General features: G+C 42.0%; 1 protein-coding gene across 5 annotated transcripts in view; it reads right to left on the reverse strand.

Moving 5' to 3' along the window:
- STAMBPL1 (STAM binding protein like 1) overlaps nucleotides 1-23,422 on the reverse strand; it is a 50,225-nt gene extending 26,803 nt beyond the window's left edge. For 2 of the 5 annotated variants that reach the window (XM_053664014.1, XM_037156662.2), the window contains exon 1: nucleotides 22,941-23,000. The gene's annotated coding sequence lies outside the window, so the exon portion shown is untranslated. Of the gene's footprint in view, nucleotides 1-22,940; nucleotides 23,001-23,022; nucleotides 23,157-23,333 lie in introns of those variants that run through there. The other 3 variants (XM_037156660.2, XM_053664015.1, XM_037156661.2) reach the window with 3 other exon arrangements.
- Nucleotides 23,423-24,677: the final 1,255 nt, after the last annotated feature.

Below are 24,677 nucleotides of genomic sequence, written 5' to 3' on the forward strand. Positions count from 1 at the left end.
TGGGGTATGAGCTGAAGCACCGTGACGGGAGTGTGGATCCCACCCTTTAAAGGAAGGCACATGGCCTTCCCTATCTGTGAGCGGGGATGCTGCCACACAGGTGAGCCACCTTCAGGCATATGGAGGAGCCACGGCAAAGCAAGAAGAGAAGAGGAGCGTCCAGTTTGCTTACACTCAGACCAGTGCGACAGAGACAAACTTTCTCTTGTCTAATACTTTGTTTCTGGTCATCATAAACATTTGGTCATCATGAATGGTTAATCTGGCTGTTACAGTAAATTTTAAAATTTTAAGTTAGTTATCAACATTTAAAAATTGGGAGAGTCATATAAAAATTCAGATTTCAGCTTCTCTTTAAAAAAGCATTATTAGAGGATGTGGCAAAACTGGGCCCCAGTACCTGCAACATTTAATTGTTATTGTTTATCTTCTATCCTGAGTTCAGAACAGTGCCTGCTACTTGATAAGGGCTTAATATGTTTTTGTCAAATGAACGAATGAAGAAGCAACTTAAAAAAAAACTACAGTATACTTTCCATCACCTTCCCAGGCATATAATAGAAAGTTAATAAACTTACAAGTAGCTCACTTAATTCTCTCAGTTCAGGTCTATCCATTATTAATCTCATCCACTGAACAAACATCAATTGAACACCTAGGATGTGCCAAGTATTGCTCTAGGTATGTAGAGCATGTACAAAATTGGAAAATGTTTCTGCCCTTGTGGAGTTTACATTTTAGTCAGGAGAGACAGATTAACAATAAACCTTTTAAATAAACAAACTGCATAGTAAGTTAGAAGGTAATATGTCTGCTTGAAAAAAGAAAGAGTGGTGAGAAAAGAAACAAGAGAGGCAAGGAAAGCAAGCGGGCCTTTCCGATAGCCAAAGGGATTTTCACTTGTGCCTGGAGTGAAATGGAGAGCTATTTAGGGTGTTGAGCAAAGGCTTGAGATCAATGGCATTATAATTTACAAACAGACCCGTGGGCGTGCTGTTGGAAATAGACTATGGGGGCAAGAGGGGAAGCAGGATATCATCAGGGAGAAGTGACACTGTCTTGGGAGGTGTGACAAAGTTAGGTAAGATAGATAGTAAGCCAAAGCAGCAAGGAGGAGGGAGACGTGTCTCAAACCATTAACTCAGCACTCCTGAGCCTGTTCTGATAAGATTGCCCCGTGTTCCAAACATCACAAGTAAACCTATAATAGTGCAGGAGGAGGGAGAGTCCTTGAAATTACGTGTGTTAGGAAAGGAAGCCTTTGTAGTAATTTCACTAGCCAAGAAAGCAAGCCTTTACTAGCTGGGAAGGAAAGCCTTTATAACTATATGTTAATCCCAAGGGCTGGAAGGGGAGAAGGAGAGGGACCTAGAAGCTGGCTGAAGTATGTAACTCCTGGAGCCCCAACAGTCGGGGCACTCAGATTAGCTGGGTGCCCACTTACAGCCTTTTGCTCAAGTGCATTTCATAAATAAACTTGCTATCTCATTTCCACCACACGTGTTGTCTCTCACTTAAATTCTTCTCTTGTGAGCAAGGCAAGAACTGAGGAGGGGGATCCCCTTGATTTGGGTCTCTTCGGTCACAATAGCAGTGGGTCAAGCGAGTAGAACATTTGGTCTTTGCTGAGGAAATTGAAGGCATTTTCGTGCCAGTTCTCTACTTCTAACAGGAGGAAAGGCAAGCGGCTTAAGTGCCACGATGATAAGCAAATGGTGCTTCAGGGAAGTAATCATGTGAGTTTAACAGCACAGGAGGCTGGCAGGATGGCCGACTCCTCTAACTCCTCACACTTCAGCAGCTGTGGTGGAAAGACAAGCTGAAGATGATTTCAAGTGCTATAAAGATAAGATAAACATTGCAATTTGGAGGATCAGAAATACACTGAAACAAGACACCCAGAAAATAACAAGGGCACAAGGAAAATACTCAACGTCAGGCGCAAACAGAATATTGCAATCTGGGGGCCTGATGGGCTCTGGGGCACACAGCACAAAGGCGGCCTCCGGAGTGAGCCTGGGTGTGAGTCGTGAGTCCCGCCCCACCTGCTTGCTAGTCATCGTCACTAGAATCTGCCAGGCTCTCTCACCCGGGCTCATCACTGCCCCACCTCTCCACTCCAGAGTGGCTTACAACTAATTCAAAACACAGCGTTAGGGAAGCCTGATTTAATCTTGACCTGCTCCCTACTCTCCACCCCCAGTACAGCTCACATTCCTGTGAGGTGATAACATCTGGGCTACAGCCCGGTGACACGTTTAACCAGTCCTATACCCCCCTGAGAGTCTCTTTTACTTTAGAGCTTCTTGCCTTTATAGATCTAGCCTCTTTTCCTCACTGTCGCCTCCAAAGACACAACCATTTCTTCTTTAAAAAACTATCCAAAGAGGAGGAGGGTAGTGACTGCTTCCTATTAATCCTTGCTTACAAAGGCTCAGGGAACCAGGCACAAAGAGGTATCAAAACCATTTATTCACAATGAGCACACAGAGGAAAACCCCTCTGTGTCCTGTGGGTTCAGCTACTTACGTCCTGAAACCAACTGGGTAGTTCCAACAGGGCCCCGAGGGCATGTGGTAAAAACGAGTGCCATCCCCTGAGTGGCCTGGGAGAGGCGGGAACCCTCTCTAAAGTGACATATGAACGCTTATTCTTCCTATGCCCCCACAGGTGACAGCCCAACAGCAGGATCCTTTTGACTTGGGGTTCCAATGTGATGTCTCCCCATGTCTCAACTTCCCCCAAGGAAACGTGGAAGCAGCTCTACAGTTCTACCCCTTAAAGCCAGCAGCAAATAACGCCAGGAGTGAACAGAGGAAAGAATCTGACCTAGCCCGGTGCTTACTGTGTGACCTTTTTAGCCTTAATTCCCTTAACTCTCTTTCTTTTTTAATACATTTTTGATGGTTGAGTTCAGAATCCTGACCCACTTCCAAGCAGTGAACAGCCTCCTTAGAGACAGCACGCAGAGCAGAGCCCTCGCCCAGACGCGTCTCCTCCTCCCCGGCCCCACTCTCCACCCCGGTGCCTAGTGAACTGGATAAGCAGGTGAGAGAAGCCAAAGACCCAAAGACCGCAGGCCACCTCCCGGAGTCTCATTTCTAATTGGCCGACCAGCAGCCTTTCTTTACCCCATGGGTCAGAGTTCATGTTTTCCAGGAAGAACCCGATACAATGTACTTGGCTGTAAATAAATCAAGGAAATTATTATTACTTAGAGCGTGGGCTGCAGTGGCCTTTACAGAAAGGGAAGTAGGAAGTCGTTCCCTTACCTTAGATGACGGACAGAAAGAAGGGTCTCCTGAGTCACACTGACAGACTGGGACCTGCTTTAGGGGGAGAATGACCTAGACCTACACCCTTGTTCATTTGTAAAGATTCAAAAATTCAGACATTAAACCCACAATTACTTCGATTTTTATACTCCTCTGTAATAACTGAAAATCACAAAGACACTAAAACCCAGAAGAAATATACTAAGATATTGCTGAGAAATATGAAACATGATCAGAATATTAGAAACAGATTTTATTGTTCTTGCACTTTTTTCTATACTTTGTAAGTACTTCAGGTGAATACCCTCTAGGTGCCAAGTGCTTGTATCTTATCCCTACAGGAATATTCCAGGTTAAACATACCATGACACTCTGGTTTAGAGTAGATCAATCAACAAGGGTGCAACTACAGGAAACATTATCAAATAAACCAGCAATGTATGCTTTAAATTACTCTGAGGTAAGTCTGGGTTACCCTGAGGGTAATCAAGCCACACTGTAAGTACTAAAGGAATTATTTCTCTTAGCGCAATACAGTTTTCACCCTGCCACGAGGGTGAAGCAGGGGGACTCCCGGAGCACAACCACTCAGACGTCGGGGCCACGTACACGGGGACTTCCAGCCTCTACCACCTATGACTTTGGAATGCTATGGCATCTTATTTAACTTTTTTGTGTGTTTTATCTTCATCTATTAAATGAGGGAAAACAACAACTTTCCAGAAGAACTGAGTGCAAATGCTTCTGTGCATGCAGGACTTGGCCAGTTAGCAGGTCACCAAATCGTGGACAACTGGACCCGCAGGGAGATTCCTGTTGGAAGGATTCCGTGAAAGACTTTCATCTCTAACAAAAGAGATATTCTGAAGAATATGGGCCTTTTTATCAATTGGACATGTGTCTTCATGTAAGATTGTAAATGCGGTGGCCATCTTGCGATCCAGAGGGTCGAAGAAGCCTAAGAAGCCGCTGGCAAGCCGAGGGTGTGGCATGAGCCTGGCTCCTGGCTGACACTGCCGAGCAGCTAACTTATCCTGCCACCATCCTCCTCTGCACTGCGATTGTGTGAGAGACAGTAAATGCAACTGTTTAAGCCACTCGCAGAGTACTGTCATATGCTGCCTGATTGCCATAGGGTTCCTCTATCAATATAAAACATATCTTTAGCTATGTGAATTTGACAGCAAAAGCAGTGATTCTGAATAACTAAAATAATATTACTACTAGGATTCTTTGAGATATAACAACTTTTGAAGGAAATATTTCTGAGATAATATTACGTTCATTGGTCCTGGCCAGCGTTGGGCATCGTGGGGTGAAGCGAAAGGTTGCTGGTTCTATTCCGAGTCAAGGCGCACACCTGGGTTGCAGGTTGGTCCCCTGGGGCACGTGGAGAAGGCAACCAACCAATGTTTCTCTCTCACATCAATGTTTCTCACCCTCTCTTTCCCCCTCCTTTCCCCTCTCTCTAAAATATAAAATAAAGTATTTTTAAAATATATTCGTTGACTAAAATATAAGTATTATTTATCTACTGGTGATTCACATTCTTATTCCAATGTAGCTGTTAATGGCAATGTTTACCTGCAGTTCTAATTTACTTTTGTTTAGAAAAATCAATTTAAAAGCAACTTCTTGGACTTCTGGTCAAGAAAGAGAAGTAGGTAAATGTGATGCTCACCTCCTCCCATGACCCCTTCAAAATTACCACCAAACTACAGAAAAACCATAAGTGAAAACTGCCTGAAATCTGACTGAACGGAAGTCCTATGACTAAGAATATACAGAAGAAGCCACATGGAGGCTGGTAGGAGGGGAAGGGGTACGGGTTGGGCTGGTCCCACACCCAAGTGTGGTAGATAAAAATAAGGAGGGATATCTTGGCTACAGAGGTCCCCTGTGAGGAGCAGGGGGTCCCAGCCCCATACCAGGGACCCAAGGTTCCTGTGTATGGAAGAGACATTCCTAAAACTTCTGGCTATAAAAACCAGCAGAGATTGTTGTTTAGGTGGAGGGCTATTGGAGTCCCAAGAGCTCCTTTAAAAAGGGTCAAGCCCGTACTTCCTTGCTGCTGCACTCACTCACACTGAGCTCTAGTGCCTGGGCAGCAGCTCAAAGGTACCAGGGACATATGGGGAGCAACTGAATTGCCTTGACTTTCTCCCAGATGGAAATGCCGGCAAAAGCCCACTGTTCCTTTTTTGAGCCCTCCCCCTTCAGGTACAGGTAGGCCCCATATCTGAATCTCCATCAACCTAACGTTGCCCCGCCCTGACCTGCTGATTCCCTAAGACCTCCCCACACCTGACTTCTGGGTCCACACAAACAACTTCCAGTGGCTTTTCTATACAAACAGCCTGTCTTGATTCATGCTGCAGAGTTTTCTATAATCTCTCAAAGGTCACAAACCCCAAACAAGCTGCATCTGGCCTTGGCATGCCCTGTACTTTTTACTAAGCATCCCCAACTTCAGCTCCAGTGGCAGCTAGCCTCTCCCAGGCTTCTCCAAGCTCAGCACTTGCAGACCATCTGCAGATCACTTTGTAGTTTGCACCAGTGATCACTGCTCAATTACAACAAGAGGGCACATACAACCTACATAAAGGACACAACTGAAGCACCCAGGTCAAGTGACCAGGGAGATTCACCAATGGGTCCCACAGAACAGTACTGCGTAAGGCCACTCTACCAAGACCAGGAGATGGAACATCTCTGCCTCATACATAGAAACCTACAAAGGGAGGCAGCCAAAATGGGGAGACGAAGAAGCATGCACCAAATGAAAGAAAAGGAGAAATCTCCAGGAGAAGTAAATGAAATAGAGGCAAGCAACCTACTGGTTACAGAGTTCAAAACAATGGTTATAAGGATGCTCATGAAACCTAATGAGAACTTCAACAACATAAAAAAGAACACAGAAACCATTAAAAAGAACTAGTCCAAAATGAAAAATACAATAACTGAAATGAAGAATAAATAAAGGGAACCAATAGTAGACTGGATGAAGCTGGGACCGAATCAGCAATTTGGAAGGTATGGGAGCAGAAAACACCCAATCAGAATAGCAAAAAAGGAAAAGGATCCAAAAAAGTGAGCATAATTTAAGGGGCCTCTCAGACAACATCAATTGTATCAACATCACATCACAGGGGTACCAGAGGAGAGAGAGTAAAGAATTAAAAATTTTTTGAGGAGATCACATGGAGGGTTAGCAACAGGGAAGTGGGAGAAGAAGAAGCGGGGAGAACGACAGAGAAAAAGTAGCATAGACGGTAGGTAGAAAATAGACAGGGGGCAGGGCAAGAATAGTATGGGAAATGTAGAAGCTAAAGAACTTGTGACACATGGACATGAACTAAAAGGGGGGGATAATGGAGGAGGGGGTGTGCAGGGTGGAAGGAAATGAAGGGGGAGAAATGGGATAACTGTAATGGCATAATCAATAAAATATATAAAAATTTTTTTGAGGTAATAATGACAGAAAACTTCCCTAATCTGGCAAAGGAAATAGATATTCAAGCCCAGGAAGCACAGAAAATCCTAAACAAGAAAACAAGATGAACCCAAACAGGCCCACACCAAGAAACTTCAAAATTAAAATGCCAAAGGTTAAAGACAAGGAAGGGATCCTAAAAGCAGAAAGAGGAAAGCAGTTAGTTACCTAAAAGCGAGCTCCCATAATAATGTCAGCTGGTTTGTTCACAGAAACTTTGCAGGCTATAAGGAACTGGCACAAAATATTCAACGTGATGAAAAGCAAAGACTACAGTCAAGATTACTCTACCCAGTTAAGCTATCATTTAGAATCAAAGGAAAGATAAACGGCTTCCCAGACAAGCAAAAGCTAAAGCAGTTCATCACCACCAAACCAACATCAAATGAAATGTTAAAGGGACTTCTTTAAGAAGAAAAAGAGAGAAAGATCAACAATAAAAATAATAAAATGGCAAAAACTACGTATCTGTCAATAATTACTTTAAATGTAGATAGATTAAATGTTCTAATAAAAAAAGACACACAGTGGTTGAATGGATAAGAAAACAGACACTTACAAATGCTGTCCACAACAGATTCCTTGAGATTAAAAGACGCAAACTGAACATAAAGGGACGACAATAAAACATGGAAATATGGGAGTGGGGGCAGGGGAGAACAACGGGAAAACTGAGGCAACTATAATAGAATATTAGAATATAACAATTATATATTAATTGTTATATAACAATTATAACAATTGTTATAATAGAATATAACAATTATAACAATTGTTATAATAGAATATAACAATTTTAAAGGTACAATATTAAAATAAATAAATAAAATTAGTTTTATTTTATAAAAAAACAAAAACAGAAATAAAAAAGCTGGGGTAGCAATACTTACACCAGAAAAATACAGACTTTAAACAAAGGTTGGAGCAAGAGACAAAGACCCAGCCACCAATCCCACTTGTGCATATTTACCTGAAGAAACCCGAAATACTAATGTGAAAAGACATATGCATTGTTATGTTCACTCTGGCTTTGTTTACAATAGCCAAGATATAGAAGCAGCCCAAGTGTCCAATAATACATCAATGCATAAAGATGTGTTGCATCCTGGCTGGTGGAGCTCGGTGGATTGAGTGTGGGCCTGCAAACTAAATGGTCGCCAGTTCAATTCCCAGTCTAGGACACATGCCTGGGTTGCAGGCCAGGTCCTCGGTGTGGGGCACGTGGGAGACAACCACACATTGATGTTTGTCCCCTCTTTCTCCTTCCCTTCCCCTCTCTCTAAAAATAAATAAATAAAATCTTTAAAAAAAAGAGGTGGTGCATATATGCTTTGGACTATGACTGGATGGAATACGACTCCGCCGTAAAAAAGAATGGAATCTTGTCATCTAGATGGACCTAGAGGGTACTGTGCTGAGTAAAATAAGTCAGACAGAGAAAAACAATTCCACATAGTTTCATTTACATGTGGAATCTAAAAAAATCAAAACCAAAATAAGCTACAAGCAAAACAGAAACAAACTCATGGATACAGAGAACATTTTGATGGTTGCCACATGGGAGAAGGTTCAGGGGAGGGGGGTAAAGGGGAAAAAATTAAAACGTGCAAGTTAGTAGTTACCAAGTAGTCATGGGCATGTAAAGTATCACAAATAATATTGTGATAACTGTGTATGTTGTCAGATGGTGTTCGATTTATCAGGGTGACCACTTCATAAGTTATATAAATGTCTAATCACCACAATATTGGAAGGAAAGTTCATACTATCTGGTTTCCTTTTTATAAAACTGCAGGCAAGTAAATTCCTCTCTAGCAACAGAAAGCAGGTCAGTATGTCTGGGGTGCTGGGGTGGCTGGGAGGGAGGGAGAAGTGCGACAAGTACAAGGGAACACCAGGAAACTTTTGAGCGTGACGGAGGTGTTCCTCAGCTTCACTGCGGAGATAGCTGCACACGTATATCAAACCTTAGCGAAATGTGCAGTTTGCTGTGTGTCAATTACACCTCGGTAAGGATATTTAAAGTAAAAAAAATTGTATCACGTATAAAATATATATTTTTTAGTTAAGAAAAAAAGACTAAGGAACCATGTGAAATGGGGAGACATGGTTCTTACCATTTCCAAAAGTGCTCCAGGCTGCACGGCACCCAGCCATCATGGGCAGTGCCCTCTGCCCAGAACATTCCCCAGCTGCCCTGGGCTGGCTGACTCACACTGATGCTCACATCACAGCTGAGAGCTCCCCTTCCCCAGAGAGTCTTCCCATTCACCCACTGAGGAGCCCCTCAGTTGTCTTGCGGGGAATGCACCGCAGTGCGTGGTCTCGTTAGGACAGTAACCCCAGTGGAGCCTGTCTCACACATGGTGAGAGACGGATCCTGACCGTGCTCATCCTCCCAGCCAGGGATGGATGCTCAGCCTGTGCTCGGCCACTGCAGTCCTTTCTTCTGGAACACACCAGATGGAAGAAACAGCCGAAGGTTTTTTATGTTTTATCCTCTGGCACTGACCGCGCTGTCCGCCATTAGACCATTCCTGAAGTTTCCTTTTCTAAGCACCCCCACCCTGAGCTGCCGTTTTTTCTGCCTGTTTCCAAGCTGGTTCTATACCCTTCTTGTAATTCTTTGGCTCATTACCCTTTCAATAAATGCTGTTTTGCTACTGTTAGACAAAAAGAAAAAAAAGGAACTTTACTAAACTTCTCTGGCTTCAGTCTTTTAGTCTATCATAGAACACTGGTAACATAACTTAAATGTATTTGTAAAATTAAAAGGTGGACTGGACAGGGATCTGAAGGGGTGTCCTATGAGTAAACTCGATGCTGATTACACTGTATGTGCTACATGATTTCTAACTTGACTGCTCAAATGGCATTTTTCTTACCTTCATTTTTTTCCCTCCACTAAGAGCAAGCTAAGTTCTGGGCAGGTGAGATATTATTATAGAACTGTATTATCACCTTCAGTGAAGCAAAAGAGCCATCATCATCATAATCATAGGCACTACTAACAGACAGCTCTTCTTCCCTGGGTAACTAAAACAATATGTCAACTCAATGATTTCAGCCCTTACAAGAACCGCATCAAAGAGGAGGCAGCAGAGCTTAGAAATTAGACGTGCAGCTTCCAGAGTCGGACCACCTGGGTAGAGATTCTGCCTCCAACCACCAACTGCAGAGAAAGAGCTGTTAAGAGGGGGACAAATGACAGCTACTGGTACCTCCATTTGGCAGATGAGAACATTAGAGCCTAGAATAAGTAACTTGAGCAAATGGTGAAACCAGGTGCACAGGATTCCAGAATTCATACTCTTGGTCGCACAGTGATACTGGCAACTAATTTTATTAGTTAATGGTAAACTCAGGTGAAGGGCCTTGGGCAAGAATGATAAGATTTATTGCAGAAATGAAATTTGAGTTCAGCATTACAAATATCTGATTCATAACCTTTCCTTGTCAAACTAAGAAATATCTGATTACACATATCTGATTCATAATCTTTCCTTGTCAAACAAATAAAAGGGCAGTCATGTCCTTCACTTGTTTCTTAGGCAGAATGATTCGTTACCTGTGGACTGACCACTGGGAAATATGTAGTTTAAAAACTCAAATGCATAATCGGTTTACCAAGACACACTTTAATTCAAAATATGTGCTGGTTTTAAATGTAAATTCTAAGTTGTGGTACTCAAAAGGAATTTCCTATACTCATAAATGTGTTAATTTAGGATTCTGGTCTATTTTTTTAATGCGATGATTTCATTAATATGCATCATAAAACATTTGGAATATGAATTTAAGGTATAAGGGAAAAATTCATATTTGTACACAATTGTTTTGTCATCATAAATCCACAGGAGCACATTAATTTTGTTATCTTGCTGTTGAAATACTAAAATTTCCGGGAAATTATGCATCCTAAAGATAAGCCACCCCATAAACCACTAAGCCATAATGTACATACTTCTTACTGCAGTTTGCTTTTAAGAAAACACTACCCAGAAGTTATCTAATTAATTCAATGAAGCACAATGAGTCAGAAATAAAATTTCAAAATAACATCATTTTCTAGCCTGCTAGTTGCCTGAAGCTCAGAGATGAGGTCAGTTCTTGGGCATTATTAATCAACTTTATTTAATTTTCATAAATTTTCTAAGAACAGTGCTTCCACAAGATGAATTTAGTCCAGCACTAGCACGGAAAAGCAAGGACCATCCTCAGATACTTCCCATTCACTGCTCCTGCACTGTCCCCAACCACAGGACTCCTAACCTCAACATGCACCAGTAAACAGCTGCATTTGTTCAAGCGTTTGGTCTTGACCTAGACCGGGGGTCCCCAACCCTGTTAGGAACTGGGCGAAAGAGCAGCAGCTTGCCTGAGCTCTGCCTCCTGTTCCCCATCTTACCCCCATCTTCAGGAAATGGGTCCCCGGTCCCAAAAAGGTTAGGGACCACTTCCCTAGACAATGTCTTCACAGCAATGGACAAAAGCAAAACAGTCTGTGCCCATCCGTAACCTCCCCAGTAGTCCATTTTTAAATGCTTCAAGAGCCCCTTTACTGCCAAAGCTGTTAGCAAGTAGCTGTCTGCTGCTCCTCTTCCCTCGCCACTCACTCCTTCCCTTTCTTCCTTCCCTGAAACTTACGGCCCTCTACCCTGATATAAAGTTTCCTCCAAGTGTGGTCCCTTGGCCACCTGCACGGTAAGTACTTGGTGGAAGAGGAGACTGCTTGTTACAAGAAACAGATTCCTAGGCCCCAGTGAGTCAGACTTTCTGGGAAGGGCTGCCCATGAATCTCCAGTTTCATCAAGCAGCCCAGGAGATCTTTAAGCACATTAAAACTTGAGACTCACTATTTCAGATAAAATGTCTGTGAGCGTTACAAGTTAGCCCCAAATGCCTGGTCTTGATCAGCTGAACATCCCTACTTCAGAACGGACTCTTGCTTTGGCCTCAATAAACAGCTGTTTCCTTTTTCCTCCCATTTCACTCATGCTGCATCTCAACTATTAATTTTTCATCTTTCCTCTTAACATACCTTTATTCCATAAGACATATTTTTTCATGCTTTCAACTAAAGCTTAATGTGAGCTTTAGCACTGTGTCTTCCAGTGCCTTCCACCCACTTCCACCAGGACATCCAGCTGGGATTTCTCACGCAGTATGTTCTGAGGCTAAATACGTACTTCCCACAAATACTGCCAGTACCAAATAAATTCTTTCATTCATGTTTTTATCCAGAGTTATTTATTAAGTGACTACTTTGTGCTAGGAGCTAGTGATACAATGGTGAGCAAAGAGACAGACTATATCCGATCTTATAAAACTTGCATGTACATTTTACTAGGGGCAAGGGTCAGGGCAGATAGGTACAAAAATAGTAAACCATTATCTGTACCATTGTATCATTAAAACTGTGGTAACGGCTACAAAGCCAATACAGGAAACAGACAGAATTATGCATTTTTTTTTGCAAAAATTCCCCAGAATCATGTCCTTCTCAGTACATCAGGAGACACTGATTTGCCCCGTTATTAGAGATACTAACTTTGATCTCTTGTTCATGTCTCTCCTGAAAATCTACCACTGTGTCCTCTATAGTACAAAGCATCTGATAGGCAGTCACTCTAAAAATATGCAAATATAGTTTCCCCCCTAATTTTAGCATCTAAAGATGATTCTTTCTCAATTATTACTGTAGTGTTTGAAAACAGTGAATTTTCTATTTCCATCCTTCGTTCTACATTTATTAGTTTAGCTGAAGTTTTCATTGAAAGGTTATTTAATTTTTGTACAAAATTTAAAAATTTTAGGCTGTCAAATGGATCCGTTATGATATCTGGGTTTTTCATTTTTCTTTAAAAGGCCTTCAAACTCACTGATGACAAACACTCTTTAACTAGGTCCAACAATCTTTTCTTCTAGTCATGTAATGACTAGGTATTTTTAGATAAATATCTTTGACCTGTAGAATTTACTTGAATGTAAGGACTAAGGCAAAGATCGTTTCTTTTCACTACCAGGCAAATGTCCCCGAATCTTCTCAATTATGCTCAGCTTCAGATCTAATTCTCAATTCTGCCCAAAAAGGTGATCTGCCCTAACTAGGCGCTTAGTACATGTTTATTAAATTGAAATAGTCTCTTATGTCCCTATAAATTATGTCCTGATAAATCTGGAAAAAATAGTCTGGCAGTGACCAAGTTTCAGAAAGAAGAACTGGCAACCCAGAGGGGAGGCAGGTATGCAGCTGTAGTGAGGTCTAGACTAAGAGTGGTAAAAAGAATGTTGAATAAATAGTTATTGGGGGAGATTCTGAGCTAAAAACAACATAGAACTCGGAAGTTAAGAGCGCATAATGATATAGGAGCAAAAGTTGGCAAAGATGTTGTAAATGTCATGTAAGGTCATTGAAAATAATGATGCTTCTGATTTCAACAGAAAACTACTTGTCCATCTCAATGAATGATACCAACACCTGATCAGTTACACAAAACCAGGCAAGACCTGGAAATACTCACCGAGTCTGCTCCCTCAATTCCAGGTCCAGTCTACTACTTATATCTGCAATTTTGCCCTCCAAACTCTCTTAAATCTGCATTTGCTCATCATCTTTCCTTGTAGCAAGTGGCCATCTGGTATTTCTCTTTGCCACCCTTTTCTCTGTCTGCATTCCTACAGTAGCCTTTTCATTGGTCTGTTTTCCAGCATGCTCCCCTTTGATTATGTCTACAGCCCACAGGTATGTCATTCAGCTATTGTCTCTGCTTTACTTAAAAACCTGTAATAGCTTTCCATCACTATTACATACCCTTAATAGGTCCTTCAAAAGGTGGGTCTGACCCCAGCTGCCAACTCAGCAGCCTGCACACCCTGGCATCTCGCAGTTCTGAGATGCATCCAGCAAGGTCTACGCCACTGGGCCCCACCCTCTTCCCCCACTTCCACTCCCTCTGCATCTTTCCAGGGTTGGCTTAAGCATCTCTTCCTCAGGCGAGACATTTTTACCCCCTGCAGACCAGGTTACCTTCTTAATTATATATTCACCTAGAATCACCAGACACACTAACACTGACAGGTTTTCTACTGAACAGTTGGGTGATGGTCTTAGAAATTGTCAAAATGATGAAAGATGGAGGAAAGCAGTGAACTGTTTGAGATTAAAAAGGACTTAGAAGACAGGACAACTAAATGCAAGTGTGATCCCAGGTGGGATCTTGGACCAGAGGAAAGACAGAGATGAAATGTGAGTAGGCTCTGTAGCTTAGACAAGTAATGCAACTATATTAATTTCCTGACTTTGATAACTACTGTAATTATGTAAGGTGTTAATAACCGGGGAGAAATTGGTAAAAGATATACAGAAAGTCTGTGTACAATTTTTGCATTTTTGGAAGTCTGAAATTATTTTAAAATAATTTTTAAATGTTTTTAAAAGACTTTATTTATTTATCTTTAGAGGGGAAGGGGGGAAGGAGAGAGGGAGAGAAACATCAATGTATGGTTGCCTTTCGTGCGTCCCCTGCTGAGAACTTGCCTGCAGGGAACTGGCCTGCAACCCAGGCATGTGCCCTGACTGGGAATCGAACCTCGATCGTGTGGTTCACAGGCCCACGCTCAATCCACTGAGCTACACCAGCCAGGGCTTAAATGTTTGATTAATACCTCAAAAATCTCTTCTGTGAATCAAAGGACAACAAAAGGGAAACAGTTTGCAACACTCCCAACGGCTAATCTATTATCTCAAAACTGTGGGGAATATCTGCAGGACAGTAAGAAAGAGAGAAAGAGCTGAATAAAAATGGCAAATAAAATAAACAAATCCTAAGAGAAATATAAATAGCTAAATAACATGTGAAAAATGTTTAACTTCACTAATACTTATAAAACTATGACTTTGAACAAGGTATTTTTATTTATTTGATTGATAAAATTTACATCATTGTCACACTCAATATTGTTGAGAACTGGACGAAAGATGGGCAATTTTTTCACATGCATTCCTATTGACCGAGCATTTCCAAGGTTTCTGCATAGACTATCCTGCCCAAATCATTCTCTCTCTCTCCCCGCCCCCACTCCATTACAGCATGGTATAAAATATTAACATTTTGGAAAGGAAACAGTCTACAAACAGGGGTTATTTAAAACAAAGAATCTGTATAGAGGGTGAAGCCCTGAGGAAGGACTTACATCTGTATTAGCTGAACCAGAAGTTGTTCAAATTATAGCATTAAGTGAAAAAAAAGCAAGTTGTAGAATAATGTAGCAAGTCTGACTCCATCTCTGTAATGCTGTAATACATACGTATTTAATGTGTATTGGCATTTACAAGAAAAGAGTTTGAACAACATACATTGAATTTTTCTCAGCCGTTCTATTAAGAATGGAATCATGAAGGATGTCCCATTCAATTCATTTATCTCTGTACAATTTGTACAAGTGTGTATCACTTCATAATTAGACAAATCACACTTATTTTAAGCCTTTAAGTTTTGAGTAGGTAGCTCCATATTTGAACTCTAGCTCTGCCACATTGTGTTCCCAGATGTGTGAATTTTGGTAAATTACTGAGTTTCTCTGGCTGACAGTGAAAATAACTGTGCCCTCCTTGCTTTGCAATATCATTAAGGTGGTCGTAGTACAGCAGTTATTTAAGGCCTTTCTCAACCCAGAGGCACTGGTCTGGCCTGACAGCTGAGCTGCACGGCCCGTGTGTCACGCACCAGACAGGCAGTTACTGGAAACGAACTTTACTGACTGCAGACCTGGAACACAGAGACAGAGAACCTTGCCTAAACCTACTGCATAAACCCTTCAAAGTCAGTCCTACCAAATTCAAGGCCTTGACTGCTCAACCCTGCTCCCTCCAGCCTTTACTGTGACAGAACAGTTGGCTTTGCCCACCTGTTCCTTAACACTCTGATCTGGACCAGGTAGTGTATGTCTGTAGCTCAAGATGTTACACTTGTTTGCATGAGGTTAGTTCTCTGCTCAGAAATGCACACTGGTGTCCCGGTGGCTCAGTTAGTTGGAGCATCATCCCATACACCAGAAAGGTTGCGGGGTTCATTCCCTGTCAGGGCACAGACAGGTACCTAGGTTGTGGGTTCAATTGCAGGTCAGGGTCAGGGAGTATATGAGAGGCAACCAATCGATGTTTCTCTAACACATCAATGTTTCTCTCTCTTTCTCTGCCATTTCCTCTCTCTCTGAATAAATGAATAAAAATAAAAACATATCCTATAGTAAGGATAAAATTAAAAAATGCACACTAGTACCCAATACACAAAGGTTGTGGGTTCAAGCCCCGGTTAGGGCACATACAAGAAGCGACCAATGAATGCATAAATAAGTGGAACAACAAATCATTGTTTTTCTCTTTCTCTCTCTCTCTTTCACTCTCTCCCTAAAACCAATACGTAAAAAATAAGAATGCACACCAGTAACCCAGTGCCTACTGGAAGAGGTCTAAACACCCTCACCAGCCCTTCAGAGCCAGAGATCTGACCCCTTTTCTCTTCTTGTGCATTATGAGACTTCCTTTGCCACTGCCCCCCCCCCCCACTACCGGTCTTCCCCTACTTCCTTTTCGGGTCAGACCCTCCGGTCCCTGTCCTAACACCTGCCATTCAGAAGGATGTGCAACACCCTCTAAAAATTCCCACCAGCCCTGCAGTTGTCTGAACCCACCTATCAAAAAGCAGGTGTTAATAAGAAAATGAAACAAATACAGAGTGCCATTATAGAAACACCAAGGCAGCTTGATGAGTATGTGATTACATAAAAATGTCCATGGAAATCAGGAGGGAAAATGCAGAAAACATAAAAATAGAAACACAAAGTTGAATATAAACCTACTTAGCTCTTAAGTAGGTTTCTCTCAGTGTGGTTTAATTGACCATCTGCATCAAAATCCCTCCGGGAGGTTGAATACACTGAATAAAAATCAGCGGCAGTGGGATGGAAGACGGCATGGCTCTGGGAGACAAGTCTGAGAAGCACTGCCCTCCCTGGTTACCTTTCTCAAGTGTCTCCATACCATTATACTTGCCAAAGAAAAAGAACCTTTATGTCATAAGAATGTACGGTCATTTACATTTCTTTCAAAGCCTACATTTTAATTTTTTGAATTATTTATTAATTGGGAAAATAAAGTTCCACGCCCAAAGATTCCAATTGATTTTCATCTTTTTATTGATTTTCCTTAAAGTAATATACTGATTCAAAAAGCAGTTTCTCTGCCTGACTGAACAAAACCACGAACCTAGAAAGGACTTATTCCAACTCTCTCTTTTCTAATCTCATTCCATCCACCATGTCCATTTGTTCCTCCTCTTAAAGAAAACGTATCTCATGAACCAGTTTATAAACTAAGGTTTCAAGAACAAAATCCATTGAGAAAAGAACTACAGTCAATCCACCAGAAGACTGAAGCATGAACCCCCCAGGCACAACGGCTCCCTCTACTTCTCAGGGGTGGAAATGCGTATTTCCAGAGTCAAAAAATCAGGCTCCAGCAACAAGATAAACACAATCACAGGGTCCTTAACTGAGCTGAATTTAACCAAGACCATCATTACTGACTGTGGTCTTCCTACCCCCTCTCATTAAAAGGTGCACAATTGCTCCAACCATTCAAGTTTCAAGTGCAACACTGTCTGAAGGGACCCACACTGGGGTTTCCCTCTGAACACGGGAAAAGGCGAGATGGGCAGGTAGTATTCAGTAAGAGTCAGGGAGGGTCAAAAATGAGTCATGGTTGCCCTCCTGTTTCCAAATTCACCCAAACAGTCGTCAAAGCAAACAACCAAAATGAATGATTCACGATGGGTCCCAGGGGACTGTTATCACTCACATGGACCCTGACCACATCTGTGGCTCAGTCACTGTGATGCTGCCGAAACAGCAATACAGCAGAAGTTTAAAAAACAAAACACCAAATTCACCAAAACACTAATTCTATCATCCTTCATCAGGCTTAAACTCGTAAAATTTAAACATAGTTCCTTTTAAAGGAACTTGAGTTAATAATGATGTGTAATTTACACACAAGGGTGAGTCAAAGGATGCACATTACATTTTTAAAGATGAGATTTAAAAATTTTTCTTCAACTAAATAGTCATGTTTTACCCACGAACTAACTTTACACAAGACCAAGAAAGGGTTTTGCCTCCTTAGAAAAAACAGTACTAGTTACAGGTTTCTGAAAAGTATTGATAAGACCAAGAAATTATATAAAGACTAATGTAATGTGAAAATATTAAAATCAGTGAGGGCACAGTCTCTCCTAAAGAAGCTCTGGGGGCTGAGCCGGTGGCTCAGCTGGTTAGAGCGTCATCCCAACTTGCCAGGGTTGTAGGTCCAATCCCAGTCAGGGCACGTACAAGAAGGAACCAACGAATGCAAAAGTAAGTGGACGACAAATCAATGTTCCTCTTCCTCTCTCTCTTTCTAAAGTCAATAGAAAGAAAAAAGAAGCTCTGGGAGAATTAAGAACTTTATATTCTCAGTTGCCATAGCAGTCGTCCCACCTAAAATTAAAATCTGGCCCCTTGTAATTAGACATAATGACTTCTACAAGTCAAAGAACAGCTAAAATTTACTCTGCCGTTACTCTATAAAATATTGTAAATAAAAATAGTTATAAAATGTCACCATGATTCCACCATCACTCATGAATGGGATGTAAGAGATTCTAGGAGTGTGGTACCTGCCCAACAACTTAATGTGCACACACGCATTTGTACACCCAGTGATTCTTTATGTATAAGTTACATATAATGTGAATGTCCCCCTAATATGATGTACTATATAGTATGTATTATATACAATGTGCACATCAATGTATACATATAGGAATATAATGTATACAGAAGTGTATAATGCATACCTAACATAATGTATGTAACATCTACATCACATTAAATGTATATCATATATTACATAATCAGATAATATTCCATTATTCATTACTTACATAATATATATTATGAGCTATATACTATACATTATCTTAGGGAGACACAGTCTCGCTGCCTACAGCAAAGAATCACTGGGTACAAGGAGAGACGTTACAAATGAATATATATTGCATACCTCAACTGTTAGGCAAAAAACAAAACATAACTGATTTTTAAAGCACGTGTAATAACAAAAATTAGAATACTTCTTAATAAAAAATACCACTTAAAAATCAAAGAATCAAGTAAAAATAGCAAAAAGTTTGTTCAACAATCTGGGCCAGAATCCTATACTAGAGGTGGCATGTTCTACAAGGAAGATGATTAGACCCAGGAATCTCCATGAGGACAAACTTCCAGCACCCAGCATGCAGTACAGGAGACAGGGATGTGTTATTGATACAAGTCCAGAAAGCAGGTCTCGGAGTCTGACCGTCTGGGTCTGACCGTCTGAGCCTGACTCCCAGCTCTATCCCCTACCAGCACAGGACCCGGAGCAACTCACCTCGCGTCTCTGTACCTCAATGTTTCAACCAGCACAATAGTACCTAGTACGTAAAGTTGTTTTATAAATTAACAATAACAACAAATGTATATAGCACTTAACTTTTTGCCAGTCACGTCTAATCCCTTTACATTTATACCTACATATTCATCTGACCCTCCCCCAAGCCTTGTGAGATAGAAATTAATATCCCAGTTGAATGATGAGGAAATGGTGGCTCAGAGAAGTCAGTACCTTGCTTAAAGACACACAACTAGTAAACAGCAAAAAGAATTCACGCTCCTAACAATGCCGTCATCCTAGACACAACATGTGTTAGGCTTTGCACAGTGCCTAGCACGTAGCACATGTTCAATAACTAATATTTATTACTAAATGTCGGTCATATGTTTGCACAATGCTGAGGTTACACCAAAGCTTAGCAGCAAAGAAGGTTGCAGTCAACAGGTGATGTCCTGTGGGCATGAAACGTGCAAATAATCATACTTGTGCCATAGGCTTACCATCCCCCATCTGCATAGAACAAAGAATTTTGATGTCTGTCTTAAGTTTTCCCTTCTCCCTTTCAGTGTTTGGATCAAAGTCAGGCTATCATTATCTGACACGAGATTACCACCTGCCCCCCTCCCTTTACTAATCCACTCCTCACCCAAGAAGAGCCAAAGTGTTCCTCCAAACAGAGGTTTTCATCACTTAATCCTTTCAGGGAACCTACCTTGAATTGGCTACCTTATTGAATCAAAATTCCACTCCCTGGCTTTCAAGGGCCTTAATAAGACATGAATGGAACATGCCTTTAACACTTGTTCAAGGACCTACTAACCAAGTAAATACCTGATAAGCATGGCCGTGTTTCATTTTGCAGAGGATATCAGTGTTCGTATTACTTCAAAACAGTGATAAGCCATATTTTATTTTATTTCATTTATTTATTTTGGACATAGCCCATTAGAAAAAAATTTTAAATGTTTAAGGATCTCATTTCATTTTTTATTCTGAATATAACAAACTTGACTGAAGGACATAAATGGAAGAAGGTCAAAGAGAAAATGTGTATTATTAATATGCACGATAATGTTAATATCCGGGCAAACTTAAGACAGCTTTCTAATCTTTAGCCCTGAAATTAAATCATGAATCATAGAGTAAACTTCTAATAGCTGGGTATGGAAAGTAAACACTATTAAAAAAAAAGAGGAAGGCATAGCAGACTTAATATTCCAGATCATACAATGCAACCATTTCCAAAAGGACTTTGAAAGGCTAACTAGAGCAAATTAAAACATATGAATTACTGGTGCTTACATAAAGGAGTTGCTGTTAATAAATGTAAGTTACTAAGTAACTACCAGTCTGAATTGGACTCTGAGCCAGCCACATCAATGGACAAACATACATGAGTTTAATTTAAAATTTAGAAAGAAAGCAAAACACCATGTGTTTTGATGACTTAGCCATGTGCCAAAGGTTTAACTGGCTTTTCCATTTAGCATGAGATGCTAGACTGTACTGGAAGTTCATCTGACTTGCTTAGAAATGCAAATAATATCTGACAAAAGGTACATCTGGATGTAGCAACATCCAGATTTTTCCTGAGTTGACGTTCTGATGTCAACTCAGGATTTCTGAATGTACACTCACATCTTGCACTGGACAAGTCACACGTTCATCAAGCTGGAATAAGCCAGTCAACAGACACCAGTCATGTACTTTCGTTTGTTCGTTTTTGCTGTATTCCAAAGAGATTGTTACTGTTCCCTCATGGAAGAAGTTGATCTTACTTTATTGAATATATCAATGGGCTTCAATTTGATGAAAAGTTTGGTGACTCATATAAAGTTATGTCTAAAAATAATCAGTACTAGATGTGACGCAGTTAAATTGGGAAGTAAAGACATTCTAGAATTGTTTTTCTTTTAACAAATATTTATTGAGCATCTGTGATCTATTAGCCCAAAGGAACAGAAAGCTGATTCTAATATTTTCAGGGATGACTATGAGTCATTTCTTGTATCATTCAAGTCACTCATAAATCTTTCACAGGGTTGAGAATAAAATGCTAGCGTTAGACAGAATCACAAATCTAGTGGATTACAATGTATCTAATTTGTAAATGAAGGCTCCACAGAGGCACCTGCCATTTCCTAGGCAGCAACTACATATTTCTTCTACCCTTCATATTTTGAGCAAGAATTACCAGACTCTTTTCTCTGTGAAAAGCAACCTCACTCCCTGGGTTGATGCGGTAAGTAGGACTCGGAAGTCACTGAGGGAAGAAGATGATCAGACTAGTTTAGTTAAGTCCCAGGTGATGAAAGTAAAAAGAGGTAACTATTACTAACAACTCTTTTGACTGTTTTTATCTGTCCTTCTCAGGAGCCAACCCCAAAGACATCCTCTTCTCCAGGAGCAAATCTCTTGGCTAAGGACACCCTTGGGGTTATCACTCCCCTCAATTCCTCCCTTGGAGCCTCTCACTGGCAGTGAGCCCTATGAAGCAGCAAAAGTAGGCAAGGAACTGGCCCTGAAGCCCACAGCACGGGTAAATGACTAGGATTCTCTGCTTCATCATTTCAATGGTGCTTCTTTTACTAAAGAATATAACAAAACAAGTTTTTAAAAAAAATTCCCAAGAATCAGCTGATCCAACTGAGATGCCCAAGTGGCCAACAATGTGCTTGGATATAGGCTTGAACAGAAAAGAAGCAGCCGGTTCCCTCTCCAGGTATATTCCATAACAGTTCATGCCTTTGAATGAGGAAGCTGTAACAGAGCAAGAGGAAACAGGGGTCTATTTCTCAAAGACATGAACTTGAATGATTTTTTAAGTCCGTATCTATAGCTACAGAATGCCTACTATAATTCAGCTATAGAGTACATTTTTGAAATTCAGTTGAGCATCCATCCCACAAACATTGAAGACTGTCCACTGAAACAAGGTCTTGGGAAAAAATGAAGCCCAGTGGCTTAATCTCTATAAAACGACCACAGAAAACTACCACCAAAAATTTCACACAGGAAGTCAAAAATCCAGGTGTAATTTATATGCTGGAACAAATCTGACATTGACAAGGCCTTGAATCATGAAATCATAAATCAGCATCGTACTGATACAATAATTTTGGAAACGCCCTAAAATCTAGGGCTTCGTTTTCTTCCCAGTGGCTAGCAAGATGTTTGGAAAGCAGTGTACTCACTGGAGCTTAATTTGAAAGATGTCTGTTTTTACTTACTGCCAAACACGGATTTTCAGAAAGCCACCCACACCCCAGGCCACTCCAACACTTAAGATTGTTTTTCAATTCTCTATCTCAGATTCTGTTTCTTGAATGACTTATTACATACGTATTTTTAAAGTTTTTAAATTAAATTTATTAAGGTAACATTGGTTAATAAAATTATATAGATTTTGTAGTTTTTCTTTTAATTCTCAGTAATTATACCATCTTAGGCTCTCGAACATCAATGGTGTGGGTTATTTTAGAGAGTTCTGGAAAATTATGTTTTAGTGACATCACACTTTGTGCATTTCATTACAGACATTTGGTTAAGGCCTAAATTACTTAGTTGAGGGAAAATGTTTTGAGTTGCTCATAAAGGACGTAAAAGTAAACATCATCTAGAGAGTTATGTTATATACCGGACAAAGGTAAAAGTCTATTTTTCTAATCCTGGCCCCTCCCTTCTCCACACCACGCACCTCCAAAGACAGTGCGGTGGTCTCTTTCAATGACGACACCATCCCCAAGTTGGAACCAGAAACACGCGTGTAGGTCACTTACGGAGCCCGGCCCTGCCACCTACAGCCGCAGCTTCCTGCCTGACTCATCACGGTGAATCGAAGCCCTAGGGGCCGGCTGAGGCGGCACCGAGGCATCGCAGGCGGAGGCGGCGGATCAGGGCACTTGAAGGGAGGAAGTGAGCCAGCAAAAGGCATTCTCTTCCCGCGCAACGAACCCGAGACCCGACGCCGCCAGAGGAAGAGGGACTGGCCGCACTCCAGGCCACCGTGCACGCGGACCAGGCGTGCACACTCGCCCGTGCCGGTGCGCGCTCACACCTTGCAGACACACGCGCACGCGCGCCTACTCACCAGCAACCCCTGATGTCTGGACCCCGCGTGGGACGGCGACTGCAGCGGCTGCACCCGCGCCCGTCGTGTGGCCTTGGCATCCGTCTGGCAGCTGCAGCCGGGGCCGCTGTGGCTTTTGCTGGAAGGCGCCGCAGCTGGGTGCTAAGGCGCCGGCTCGCTGGCCCCGGCCGTACCTCCTCCCGCCGCCGTGGACCGGTGGAGCTCTGCTGGTTCCAGTCGTTCCTGCTGCGTGTGTGGCTCTCTTCCTCTGCTTGGCTGCAGTGGCCCCGTAACGCCGGGGGCAATCGGCGTCCCCGCAAACCCACGCGCAGGCCGACGATCCCGAGCCTGCCGGCGTGGTTCCTCTGCCGCCGCTGCAGGAAAGAAATTGTCACTGCGATGGTCCCGGCCTCCCCTGCCCCGGCCTCTGGGTGCCGCCTCCGCCTCTGCCTCCGCCCCCTCTTCCGCCGCGCGGCCTCCCGCAACGCGCAGAGAAAGCTCGCAGGTGGAAAAGCAAGTCCCTGCGGTGGGCCTAGAGCGAGAGTGAAACGAAAGAGTGCGACTTTCTCATCAGAAGCCCGGCACGCCCCCCCCCCCCCCCCAGCCCCGAACCACCTGGACTCCCCATTTGCTCTACCATCAGTTTCGCAGAAGACTGCAGTGTACTCACACCTGGGATGCAGATGGATTTGACCATGGACTCTACTGGAGATGGGGAAAGATGGGGTTTGGGGGAAAATCCCACTTATACTGCCTATCAGGAATTCCACCTGGAGATTTATCCATAACCTACTCCCTCCTATCATAGTATGATACTATGATAGTAATGCAAACTATCATAGTATCATCTGGATGCTATTATAATTAGCATGTGCAGTGTCTTTAGTACGGTCCTGGTATCATGCCAGACGCTCCAACTTGAAATCTTATTTCATCCTCGCCACAGACTTAAAAATGGCCCTCTTATTTTACCCACGACGGAGACACAGTAGAAGTTAAGATTTAAAATCTGATTTGACACCAAAAGCTTTTTTTATTGGCCAGGAACATTCTACTGATCTATAAATGCTTTACAAACTTTGCTGCTGCAGGATGAAACACAGGCACCTTCCCCGGTTTCCGGTTTCTAGAGTCTGGTTGGGGGGCAACTTGCAAGAGAGCAAAGAGACGGCAGATGCGGGCAGTGGCATATCAGCTTTTCCTGACCTGATTTCCCCCTGGGGATCGAACTGCTAGCCCCGGCACTGCCACTCCCTGACCAGTTTAGCCTCAGGCATTTCAACTTCTTAGGCCCCATCTCCCTGCATTGGTTTTTTAAATAAAATGGTTTGACAGTCTCTGAGAATTTTTTAAGAAGCCATGGTG

Source organism: Artibeus jamaicensis, unplaced genomic scaffold, assembly GCF_021234435.1.
Source record: "Artibeus jamaicensis isolate MK-2021 breed Jamaican fruit bat unplaced genomic scaffold, CSHL_Jam_final contig_332, whole genome shotgun sequence".
Classification (NCBI taxonomy): Eukaryota; Metazoa; Chordata; class Mammalia; order Chiroptera; family Phyllostomidae; genus Artibeus; species Artibeus jamaicensis.